This window comes from Megascapheus bottae, chromosome 6 (genome assembly GCF_031878675.1).
Source record: "Megascapheus bottae isolate mThoBot1 chromosome 6, mThoBot2.hap1, whole genome shotgun sequence".
Lineage (NCBI taxonomy): Eukaryota > Metazoa > Chordata > Mammalia > Rodentia > Geomyidae > Megascapheus > Megascapheus bottae.
This window is the reverse complement of record NC_143514.1, coordinates 5375689-5388245: the sequence shown is the minus strand read 5'-3', so window position 1 is coordinate 5388245 and position 12557 is coordinate 5375689.

Here is a 12557-nt window from a genome sequence, read left to right as displayed (position 1 = left end):
GCTTGCCCTGTGCTGAGGCCAACCTGCTTGTCCCGGGCCTGGGACCCATGAGTAAGTTTTCTAAGCCAGGACCCGATGAAAATGCAAAGATTGGGGTCCGATTTAGTAGGGTTAATAATGTACAAAAGTTTGAATGCGGGGGTAGTTTGAATGTAGAAGACTTCCTTAAATCCTGGAATCAGGATTCCCTGAACACCTGACTGGTCACCATTTGCAAAGCTCAGCATGGGATGCTTTATAATTAATTCGAAGTTTTTATTCCAAGAAAATTCTTGGGCCGAGGAGGGGGGGCAGAGGTACTGCTCAAGTGGTCCAGTGTTTCTGCCTAGCAAGCATTAGGCGTATCATTCAACACCAGTACTTAAAAAAAAATGTTTATACACATTAATCTGGCATAAATCATAACAATCATATAGATATAGAGCATCTCACTGATGTGTTTACTTACATATGGAATATTTATTGAGGGAAAATCCTACCCACACCCAGTGTTTCAGAATCCTAATTTATTGACAGTCCAGCCTTTCAGAAACAGGTTTGAGAGACCCACCTTTTCCTGAGGCAGTCAGGTAGCCGTTTTTTGGAGGGTTTGGGGGGTTGTCCTGATCTTGGGGCTTGAACACAAGGCATAGTCACTATTATTGAGCCTTTACGTTCAAGGCTAGCTCTCTATGCTAGAGCCACAGCTTTGTGATAAGGTTTTTGGTAGGTAATTGGGTAAGAGTCTCAGACTTTCCTGCTTTGGCTGGCTGCAAACGGTTATCCTCAGATCCCAGCTTCCTGAGTGGCTAGAATTACAGGTGTGAGCCACCAGCACCTGGCAAGAAGTTGTGCATTTTTAAATACCTAAATATCACTGTTGATGATCTTTTTATTGTTTCTGTTTTTCATTTTGAGTGGTCATACAGAGTTTGAACTCAGTGCTCTTGTGCTGTGTCACTTGAGACTCACCTCTACCCCTCTGTCTTTGTATTTTTACCTAAAGTCTTCCATTTTTATTAATTTTCACTCCTCATATTGCTAGGACTATAGGCGTGAGCTACCACACTCCAGTTCTGATAATGGTTTGGGGTTTTTGTTGTTGTTGTTGTTTTTGGTTGATTGGTTTGGTCATGGGGCTTGAACTCAGGGTCTGAGCATTCTCCCTAAGCTGCTTCTGCTAGGGCTCTTCCACTTGAGCCACAGCACCACTTGTGATCTTTTCTGAATATTTTGTGAATATTTTGTTGGAGAGGAGAGTCTTAGAGGCTTCAAACTGTGATCCTCAGATCTCAGTCTCCTGAGTAACTAGGATTATAGGCATGAGCCCCTGGCACCTGGCTAATAAATTTATATTGTGGGCCAGGAGTGTGGCCTAGTGGTAGAGTGCTTGCCTAGTCTGCACGAAGCCCTGGGTTCAATTTCTCTGTACCACATACACAGAAAAAGGCAGAAATGTGCCTGTTTCAAGTGGTAGAGCTCTAGGCCTTGAGAAAACTCAAGGTCAGTGCCCAGGACCTGAGCTTAAGCCCCAGGACAGGCTGTAAATAAATAAAATATTTATATTGTAAGCACCGCCAGGGTGATTTGACTCCCTATTTGACAGCAGTTAAAAACTTTTGTGGTGTCCCAGTTGGACTATTCCCATGCAAGTACCAGCCATTTTTGGACACTACAGAAAACACGAGGAAGTTCCACAGCAACTATAGCTGCTTGCTGCTAAAGCACAATCCAGCTCCAGAAGCACTGTCTCCCTCATGACTATTATAAACAGCTTGCATCACCAACCACATTCACTTCCACACAGGTCAGGGGAGCGTACCTCACTTGGTGGTCCAGACCTGTGATGGGTGCAGAGTCCTTCATTTGCATTTGCATGAAGGTCTGCTGTGATTGGTGTGAACATCTGGCCATGCCCCCTTTTAGGTTATATAAATACAGATTGTCTGTGGCAGAAGGACACCCTCCTGTTCTGCCCCTGAGGTGGCAGTATCACATCCCAAAAGCCCGACCACATGGTCTTTTCTTATGTACTCTAGATCCTTATCACTGGTAGATTGAATTTGGCTGGTAGCCAGCAGAGCAGGAAGCAGAGCAATGGAAGTGGTAGCTGACAGCAGAGAAATGGTGGCCCTAATTTCTGGAAGAGTTCCAAAGAGGTGACGAGCCTTAAGGTCATAGGTCTCAGTCACTCAGACCTTAGGACTCTAAGGTCTGTTGTTGCTGTTAAGGACTGGGAATCTAAACATCTTTGCTCCCAGAATACAAAATCTATATGAGAACTGTAACACTAGAAAATGCCAGCTGTTGTTCTTTGATGCTTGAAACTAACAATTTTAACAGGTGACAAGTTCCAGGCCACTGGTGGTAGCAACCTAGAGTAAGAGTAAGAGACCTCCAATCTATTTTCCTAGAGCCGCAAGTCTCTTGCTTTTTTTTTTTTTTTTTTGTGGGTTATGGGGCTTGAACTCTGGGCCTAGGTGCTGTCCCAGAGCTCTTCAGCTCAAGGCTACCACCCTATCCCTTGAGCCACAGCCCCACTTCCCATTTTGTAGTGGTTAATTGGAGGTAAGAGTCTCATGTTCTTTAGTGCCCGGGCTGGCTTTGAACTGTGATCCTCAGATCTCAGCCTCCTGAGTTGCTAGGATTACATGTGTGAGCCACTGCGTTCAGCTCTGGCTTTTAATCATGAAATGAGAGACCCCCTAATTCTCAAGGATCGGAGCTGTATATCTCTAGTTCTGCCAGCCCAGCCCCTGGGACTTGGATACTCTAGGGATTTCCTACACTAGAAGAGCTTCTCAACCCAAATTCTAATCTAGATTAAAGCAAAAGGACCTCTGCCAGATGATCAGTAACAGTAAGGCTGTCTTCTACTGAAAATAATCAGGCATAAATCATAGTAATCCTGTACATATAGAACACCTCACAGATGTGTTTACTCACATCTGAAATATTTCTTGCGGAAAAATCCTACTCCCCTCCCTCAGTCCCTGATCAGTGTTCCCAGACCTTTGCAGCAGGACTGTTTCAATCAAAAACTGAATGTTGTTCATTTCAAGGTCATGTTGAAAGGGGAGTCTGAGCCTGTGTATCCTAATCATTTCTTGAATCATTCTAGGTTGTATCCTTGGGAGAAACTACAGCAGAACAGGAGACTCCTGAGGAATAGCTCCTGACCTGAGTCTAAACTCTTCACTATGTTGGGAGGTTCTGAATGTGCTCCACTTGGGTGAGGGTCATGTGGGGACACTGCACATTGTCCCTGGCCCACTCAATGGACTCAGCATCTCATTGTGTGTCCTGGTGTGATCAAAACTTTGGCACCAATTATTTGTGCATATGCACCAATAGCAAGCACACCCTGAACTTTGGCAGCACTTGGCACAGACTTGGCTGGCATCATAAACAGCAACCTTTGTCCTGTACAAGCAGTAGCAGTGGTGCATCTTGTTAGAGTAAGTATAGGAGATGTAGAGCGTGTATTAGCTGCCATGGCTTCCTGTAGAGTTCATGTGTAATTGAAAACACTGTCAATACTTATGACACAACTTTTGACGAGCTCTATCAATATTTTATGTTTGCTGAATTATCGCTGCCTGCCACAACGACACATCACTTCGGAAGCGGACTGGGAATGATCACAGATTCAAATAGCTGTAAGCAGAGGTCTTTTTATTTCTCTTTCTGTTCTCTTCTCTGTCTTTCTCTCTCCTCCCCCGGAAATCCTCCACCATTTATTTCATACAGCAGCCAATTACAATAAAGGTCATCTGCGCACACAGCAAGCATACATGGAAAAATCTAGCGATTGCGCTCTATCTACAAGCATAGAAGAAACAAAGCAACCAATGCAAAGAAACTTCCTGGTCAGCATGTACTGACTCATCCTCTTTGGCAAGCTGCCAGGTGCCATCTTATAATCTTACTTCCTCAGGAGGCTGAAAGCAATGTCTCTAACATCTCCCCCTTTCTATTTTAGAAAAGAAAAGAAAGAAAAAGAAAAAGAAAAAGACCTAGGATATGTGGGACTACCATCATATCAGATCGACTGTGCCTGTCTTAGGTGTCTCCAAGCTCGTTAGTCTTCTTACCCATTATGGGATCACCAAGTACTCTTTACTTGGCTCCTGTCTCAGGTTGATAGGCTAACAGCTGGGACTTACCCGTCTCTGACTACCAGCCGTCCATTTAAGCAAGCCAGACCTGAGGGGAGGCGCCTGTTTCTATGGCAGCAAATGCCTGTCGTATTAGCATTCGCTGTCTGCGTTGACTTTGTATTATTTTGCACAAGCAATATAGACATATTACAATTTTAACACATAAAAACAAACCCAAGCCGATCAATCCTGCCCACCTTTGACCAAATCCCAAAACAGTCTCAAATAAAGCAAAGCATTCGCTGTAGGAGCCGCAGTGGCAAGGGCAATACTCTCAGCAGTAACGGCAGCTGCAGATTCGGCAACAGCCACCACCACGGCCAGGAAAATACCAAAGTCTCTTTTACTTCTTTTACTGATAAGCGGGAAAGCATTTTCCTCCACCTGTACAGGCACTGGTACTGAGGGACTCTGACTACAACAGCCAGAGAAAACAGGGAAGCATTCCAACATTGACTAAGAAAACAACATTCATGAGAACATGAAAGACTAATAGAATTATTAGAACAATTAGAGACTAAAAACAAAAATGGGGAAATAACACATATAGTGGTGGCAGCAAAGGTTTTAAGGGTCTTATTATTGAAGGTAACTTAAACTTTTTTTTTTCAAACACCTCACTGGAATTGAAATTATAAGATCCATTAGCAATTACACTCCCTTGAATCATACCTCAGGGATAAAGGTCCATGCAAGTATATTGCCCGCAAAGCGACCATGCATCAAATGGATTGGGAACTGATGCCTGAGTCGGACTTCGATAAAAGATGATTGAGCCACAAAATTAGCTCTTGAGGATCTTTGCCATCCAGTCCAGGAGGGTGGCCAAGATTGTTTAGGTTCCCAGCAGCGTGGTCCTCAGCGACGTTGATAGAGTTGTGTATCATTGCTGCATGGATTCATCTGGGGAACCGTACTCGTGCTAAGTAGAAGAGCCTTCATCTTGACCCACATGCTTCTGAGGAGCCTCCACCGTCTGACAAATCAAGTCTCTCCGGCACCCAAATGGGACTGTCAGCATCCTGTGAAAAAACACAAGAACGTAAGAACAGGGTCTGGTCCTTTCCAGTTTCCAGAGAGAATATCTTTCCACAATACTAAAGGTTTATGACTTCTAGAAGGACTAAAATGTCTATCTCCTGCAGAACGTCCTTCAGCATCAAGAGTTAAAAAATTTAAAGTAAAAAGAGCTATAGCAAGTCTATCCTTGGGAGTCTTCCAAATCAACTATTGTCCTCCACGAGCACTGCCTTACATAATCTTTCCCCATCATCGGGAACCAAATTTAAATTTGCCAATGAGTCTAACGTACTAACAGTGAAAGGCGCTTGGGGTCCATAAGCCATAACGGATGCCTTTAGCTGCTTAACGAATTTAAAATCTACTGGTTGATGAAATCTGGCCGGATTTTGATCCTCAAACACTGGAAAACCCCACCCATGCCCGATTTCTAACACTTCTATTCTTTTGGCTAACTTGGGGATAGATTGGAGGAGGCTAGCTGTTGGCTTCTCCCACGGAGGCGCAGATGGCTGAACTATGGGCGGTGGCCCCCTGTCTTGCAATTCCGCACCCGAGCACTGGCTTTCTAAATCACTACCACTTAATCCCTCCTCTTCCTGCTTGCTCGATTCTCTCTCATATATCTCTCCAAGCGTCTCTGCGCTTCTTTCCACCTGTTCTTTAACTCTTTGTTTGGACGAAAGCAGGCACTCCAGTATAAGTTGCCACATAGGAAATGTTCCTCGGGGAAGGTCTCCCTGTTTCAACACTTTTTCCAAATCTAATTTATGTAAATCCCACTGTGGTACATTAAAAACCAGGGACATATTTTCGCTATCGTATCCACATAAGCCTTAACCGTGGCTTCTTTTACTGCAGTACCGTTAGCTTTAAGTAAATCTTTTATGACTCTAACCATCCGGTTCTCGGAAGCTTCTGAACCGCTTCTGAACTCATTATTCCCTCGCCCTTACCACTCTGGCCAGAGACTTCCGAGAGGTTCCTCAGTACTTACTCACAGTGCCGAAGTGAAATGAAAAAACGTTCCCTGTATGGGCCACCATTTGTCGCTGCCTGCCACAAGGAGGCAGACTGGGAATGATCACAGACTCAAATAGCTGTGAGCAGAGATCTTTTTCTCTCCCTGCTCTCTTCTCTGTCTTTCTCTCTCTCTCTCCTCCCCCAGAAATCCTGTACCATTTATATCATACAGCAGCCAATCACAATAAATGTCATCTGCGCACACAGCAAGCATATATGGAAAAATCTAGCGATCACCCTCTATCCATGAGCATGGAAGAAACAAATCAACCAATGCAAAGAAACTTCCTGGTCAGCAAGTACTGGCTCATCCTCTTTGGCGAGCTGCCAGGTGCCATCTTATAATCTTACTTCCTCAGGAGGCTAAAAGCAATGTTTCCAACACTGAATGGTAGTGATGGTGAGCTGAAATTTAAAAGGCAAGATGAAAGTCCTTAAATCATGCTCTGGGAACAGACCCAAGGAGGAAAATTGAACAATTGATATTTTGATCTGTAATGTCCAAGTTGCAAGACGACCACCAAGAAGACCACTGAGAGTCAGATGTTCTGAAATGCAAAAGCAAGGCTTTATTCAGGCCGGCTGCAGCTCGGGCTTCGTCCTACACACAGACACAACAGAGCTTAGGAGCAAGCCCCAAGCTGAAATTTTATAGGGCTTATAAAGGCAAAGACCACAGATTTACAGTAACTAGGTGTTTGAGTAAGATAAGGTAGGGGTTAGGGACTTTCCAGGGCAGCCGGTTGAATCCTAATTAGCTGTCTTGAGGGTGGTTTTATGGCTTAGAAAACAAATGCTGTCCCTGGAATTTACGCGAGTTTTGGTTAATTTTAACACAGACAAGTCAGTTCCTGGAATTTATGGGCACCACAATTCTGTTTCTTTAATTTATGTGCACTTTTGGGTCACTCATAGTTTATATGGTTTAGATGGTTACTGCCTCAGAATGGTGGGCGCTTTTTAGCTCTTCAGATCCTAGTTCTACCACTATGCAAGGATGGTTTGACAAATAATAGCTCCCTATACCAAATTGTCTTCAGAAGGTTTCATTTGATATGATGCAAAACTCGGTTTTAATCATAGATACAATACCAACAGACCAATTCATCTTCAATTGAGAGTTGAATTAGGATGCCATTGTTACCACAGAAGAGCCAGGAGACAGGACACAGGACCTGAACATGGATACATGTGGCATGATATAACGGTGCCTAAGCTAGTTCAGGCTTAAATAGACTCAAGGCAGGGGGCAGGGTTACAGGAAATTCCCAGCCTCAGATGCTGGACTGACAGACCTAGTAACCAATCAGTCAAGGGCCCTCCCTTGTCTTCAGGGATGCAGGCACCACCCATTACCAGGGGGAGGGGGACTTCACCTTCCCTCACCTGGAGGACAAGAGCCAGATCCTAACTCTCCATATGTAAGGCTTTGTTTTCTCATAAACAGAGCCCTCCCTGCCCACCGTGAGACTAAACACCTGCATTTAATCAATAGCCTTTTCTCACCATTAGGCTTTCCAGCACTGGCTAGAGAATTCCCTCCCCCCAGTAGGAGGTGGCAGGATGGCTGAGAAGCCCCCTGGGCAGGTGCTGGCATGGCTGTGACTCAGTTTCCTTACTTAAGGTTCAGCCACCTTACTTCATTAGCTGTACTGACAAACAGTACTTTCTTTGATCCAGGGAGAGCTAGAGCAGGAAAAATAAACAGGAGGCCTGCAAGATAAGTCTTTAAGGAATCCCACCATTTAAGAGAAGAGTAGAGAAAATGATGTGTGACAGAATGATAGGAAGCAGACCAGGTATGAAGGAAAGCAAGAGGAAATGTTTGCAAAGGGACAAAATGTTATTTAAGAACTAGTACCTGTGGAATTTGTTTCATTCATTCTTGTTTGTTGTGCCACTACTGGAGCTTGAACTCAGGGTACTGTCCTCTGGCTTTTTTTTCCCCAGTCCTGGGGCTTGAACTCAGGGCCTGAACACTGTCCTTGGGCTTTTTCAAGGCTAGAGCTCTACCATTTGAGCCCCATCACCACTTCCACCTTTTGCTATGTATGTAGTGTTGAGGAATTGAACCTGGGTCTTTGTACCTGCTAAGCAAGCACTCTACCATTAGGCCAAACTCATGGCCCCTATCCTCTATCTAGCTTTATCACTGAAGACTGTCCCTCTACCACTGAAGCCACCCTTTTACTTCTTGCTTTTTGTTGGTTAAAATCTTGCAGACTTTCCTAACCTGAGTGGCTTCAAACTGTGATCCTCAGATTTCAACCTCCTGAGTAGGTAGGATTATGGACAAGAGCCACTGGCATTTGGGTATTTTTGCAGTTAACAAGCTTAGGCAATGTGAAATCAGTCCAGGCGCTTAAATATGAAGCACTGGGAATGCAAAGGTAAACACGTGAGCCAGTTTACACAGCTATGTTTGCTTCAACACATTTCAGAGGCAAGGGAGGATATATTAGGCCTGGCTCTCTGCAGGGGACAGATTCCCAGGGCAAACCCACCCCACTCGGATGCCTGCTGTTCCCTCCCTTCTGGAGGGTTGATACCAGAAAACTATGGCCTAATCAGAGCAGCACACATTTGTTCCTATATTAGATTTCCCCTTGACACACAGCAAAGCCTTTTTCTCTGGTAGTGATGAAAACATCCTTGCTCTTTCTTTTGAATGTTAAGCTCTCTACAGTGCCAGGTTGAGTTTGCCTCTCAGAGACCATGTCACTGACTCCTCCACCAGAGGGCGCTCAGGTCCAGCTATGGGCTGAATCCCATTCCTGGGTAAATTGAAAATGATCCCAAGGCAGGCACCCTTACAAAAGCCCTCTGGGACTTGGCTGCTTGGTTCTAGGAAAATGGTAGCAGTGTTTTCTCAGGCAGCTGAGAGAGGAGGGCAAGCCACCTCATTTTCAACATCCCTCTTCCCCTTCCCTCCTTGACTGACATCCCTCAAACCCTCTGCAGACAAAGTATGGAGAGCAGGGAAGGGTGGGAGGAACTTGGCAATCGGGCCTTCATTGTGCCCTGCGTGTCTCCAGAGAAAGCCCACTCAGAGCAACAGGTGCCACGTGACTGCCACTGCGTAAGGTAAAAGAAAGAAAACTAGCTGACAATGGTTTACACCTATCATCCTAGCTATTCAGGAGCCTGAGATCTGAGGATCATGGTTCCAAGACAGCCCAGGAAGGAAAGTCCATGAGACGTGTCTCTAATTAATTACCAAAAAGCTGGAAGTGGAGGGGTAGCCCAAGTGGTAGAGGGCTAACATTTAATAGAAAAAACTAAGGGTTAGTGCCCAGCCCCAGAGTTCAAGCCCCAGCACTGGTGCACATGCGCACACACACACACACACACACACACACACACACACACACGCACACGCACACGCACACACTTGAGACCATTCCATTTCCTCTCCAGGAGCCCTTAGTAAAACTGACCTTAAAAATCTCTGTCTGATGGATGTCTATGGCTCATCCCTGCAATCCTAGCTATTCAGGAAGCTGAGATCTGAGGATCGTAGTTCAAAGCCAGCCTGGGCAATAAAGTCTGTGAGACTCTTATCCCCAGTTAACCACCAGAAACTGGCAGTGGTGCTGTGGCTCAAGGGGTTCAAGCCGCACAACCAACACCCTCCAAAAATATCTGTCTTCCTCTAACTTTCCATGAATTGTAAAACTCTAAAAATTAAACAAAAACAAGTTGTTGAACTATTGAAATGAATGTGAGCTGAAGGTGACAGTTTAAGTGTGACTGCTGAGTGTTGGATCTTGTCAAATAGCAGGTCTCCTAGGATTTCTCCATGGGGGATGGAAGCCAGGAGCCCACAGGCTGACACATGCAGCACATACATCTGGTGTCCTGCACAGAGCCTGCAGCTAAGGCCACCTGCTAGCCAGTCCACGCACACAGCCCAGGGTGGGAGGGAAGGAGCCGAGGCTGTCCATTCTGCCTTAGCCAGTTTTCTAAGGAGTCACCTTTCCATCTGTTTCAACTCCCATCAGTGCACATGGGGACAATGCACCAGGACAAGCACTCAACTTCTACAGCTGCTGTCAGGGTGACCCCTCTTGGTGCGGGCTCAGAGCAACAGAGAGTGTGCCCGCTTCACTGAGCATGCTGACAGGAGCTCCACCTTGAGGATCCCCAAAGCGGGTAAGGGAGATGGGCAGGGATCAGGAAGGCCATGGGACACTTCTATGCTGAAATGTCCAGTACTGGCACAGCCACTGATCCCCAGACCAGCCCACACAATCTTGAGTGCTCAAAGATGGCGCTCCATATTTTGAACCACAGCATCACTTCCTGCTGTTAGTTGGTTTATTGGAGATAAGAGTCTCCTAGACTTCCCTGCCTGGCCTGGCTTTAAACTTTAATCCTCAGATTGCAGCCTCCTGAGTAACTAGGAATACAGATGTGAGCCATCAGCATCTGTCTGAAGTCAACATTTTCAGTTTTGACAAATGTGCCTTACGGACGGTCCCGTCTTGCATTTAAACACCCTTCCCAACTCCTCACGTCTACAACCTGCCGTGCAGACGTGCTCAATAAGTGACTACAACCAGACACTGGTGGCTAGGGTCTTAGCTACCCAGGAGGCTGAGATCTGAGGATCTTGGTTCAAAGCCAGTCTGGACAGATAAATCCAAGAGGCACTTCTCTCCAATTAGCCACCAAAAAGCAAGAAGCGGCGCCGTGGCTCTCAAGTAGTAAGTGCTAGCTTTGCTCAACAAAACTAAGGGACAGTGCTTAGGCCTTGAGTTCAAGCCCAAATACCAGATAACACATAAGAGCAAGCAAACAAATGATTGCCAATGGCTGCTTTTTCTCTTAGCCATTAGCCTCCTTTGCTAAGAGCCTGCATTCCTTCAAAGTCTTTGTAGACTAAGCAGCCTCTAGCAATCCATCCAGAGTAGCAATGACATATGTTCTGGTGCTTTGCTATTGACGCCATGCTTTTCTCCAAAGTACCAAGCTGGCTCCACTGTTAGACACAACACTGGGCTGGGGGAGGGGGGAATTTCCAGCCTGCCTTGGGTGGGCATTTCTTATCTAAGACTGACCTCACCGACCCTAGAACAAGGAACATGACTTGCTCCTACTTGAAAGATTATCATGTCCTGAGTTCCACATGTCTGCTGTTAGATTTTGAATACTTATAGAACTATTGTTTAAAAAAATGTTTAAAAAACTTATTAGCACAAAAGTTTCATCAAATATTTATTTTGTTAAGCTTTGGTTTTGCTTTCTAAGAGCAGAATAAAAGCAACTCCTAGATATTTATAAATAGCTCTGATACCAGGCCAGATAGATAAGTATTAGAATAACCCATGCTATACAAATGCGCTGCCTGGGGAGATGGTAGTTTAAGATGGAGGACTTTGAGAGACCTTGGAAGATCATGAGGTTCGAGCAGGATCTTCCACAGAAAGGGCTCTGAGTGGGGATGGAGTCTGAAGAGGAGAAGGAACAGCAGCATGGCTCAACTGGAGGTGGCAGCAGGCTGTGCTGTGGAACACGGGATCGGCCCAGTACAGAGCTGGAGGGTGCCTGGAGTGAAGCCAGGCTTTAGATTCTCTGAGCTACAGGAAGGACTGGGTTACAGGGGGTCATGTTAGGTAATGGCAAATAGAACCCCTCAAAAGGTGATGGCATATGATCCCGTGTCCACACTTAGATGGGAAAGTGATGGAAGAGAGACTGGAAGAACTCAGGCACACGCAAAAAGCCCTTTAAAGTTCTCTTCAGCCCAAACATGTGCCCTTACAGAGGTGATCCTACATGAGCAGAGAGCACAGTCCTTTGAGCCTCTTTCAGGAGATATTTTCCTGCTTAGGGGTGTTGTCCTGGCTCCATGTCATACCTATGGGTTCAAGTCAGGCTTCCCAAATTGGGACCTATTAACTGGATCTTCTATGGCTCTTTCTTTTCTGTCATCTGCAAATGCCAAATCAAAACTGTGGATAGTCTTATGGTCTCTAATATTGCCCAAAGGCCTCTCTCCTCTCAGCCAAGGTCATCTGACACCACCCCTTGCATGTATGTATGCATACATGTGTGCACGCATACACACACACACACACACACACATGCACACATGCGTCAGTGTGTTCTATCTTTTGGAGGCTCTCTGAATTCCCACTGGACTGGGATAAAGGGAAGTGTGTGTGTGTGTGTGTGTGTGTGTGTGTGTGTGTGCTTGCATTTAGGGCCTGGCACTATTCCTTAGCTTTTTTGCTCAAGGCTGGCCTTCTACCACTTGAACCATACCTACACTTTTGGCTTTTTGCTGGTTAATTGGACATAAGCATCTCACAGACTTTCCTGCAGGGGCTGGCTTTGAACTGTGATCCTCAGATCTCTGCCTCTTGAGAATTT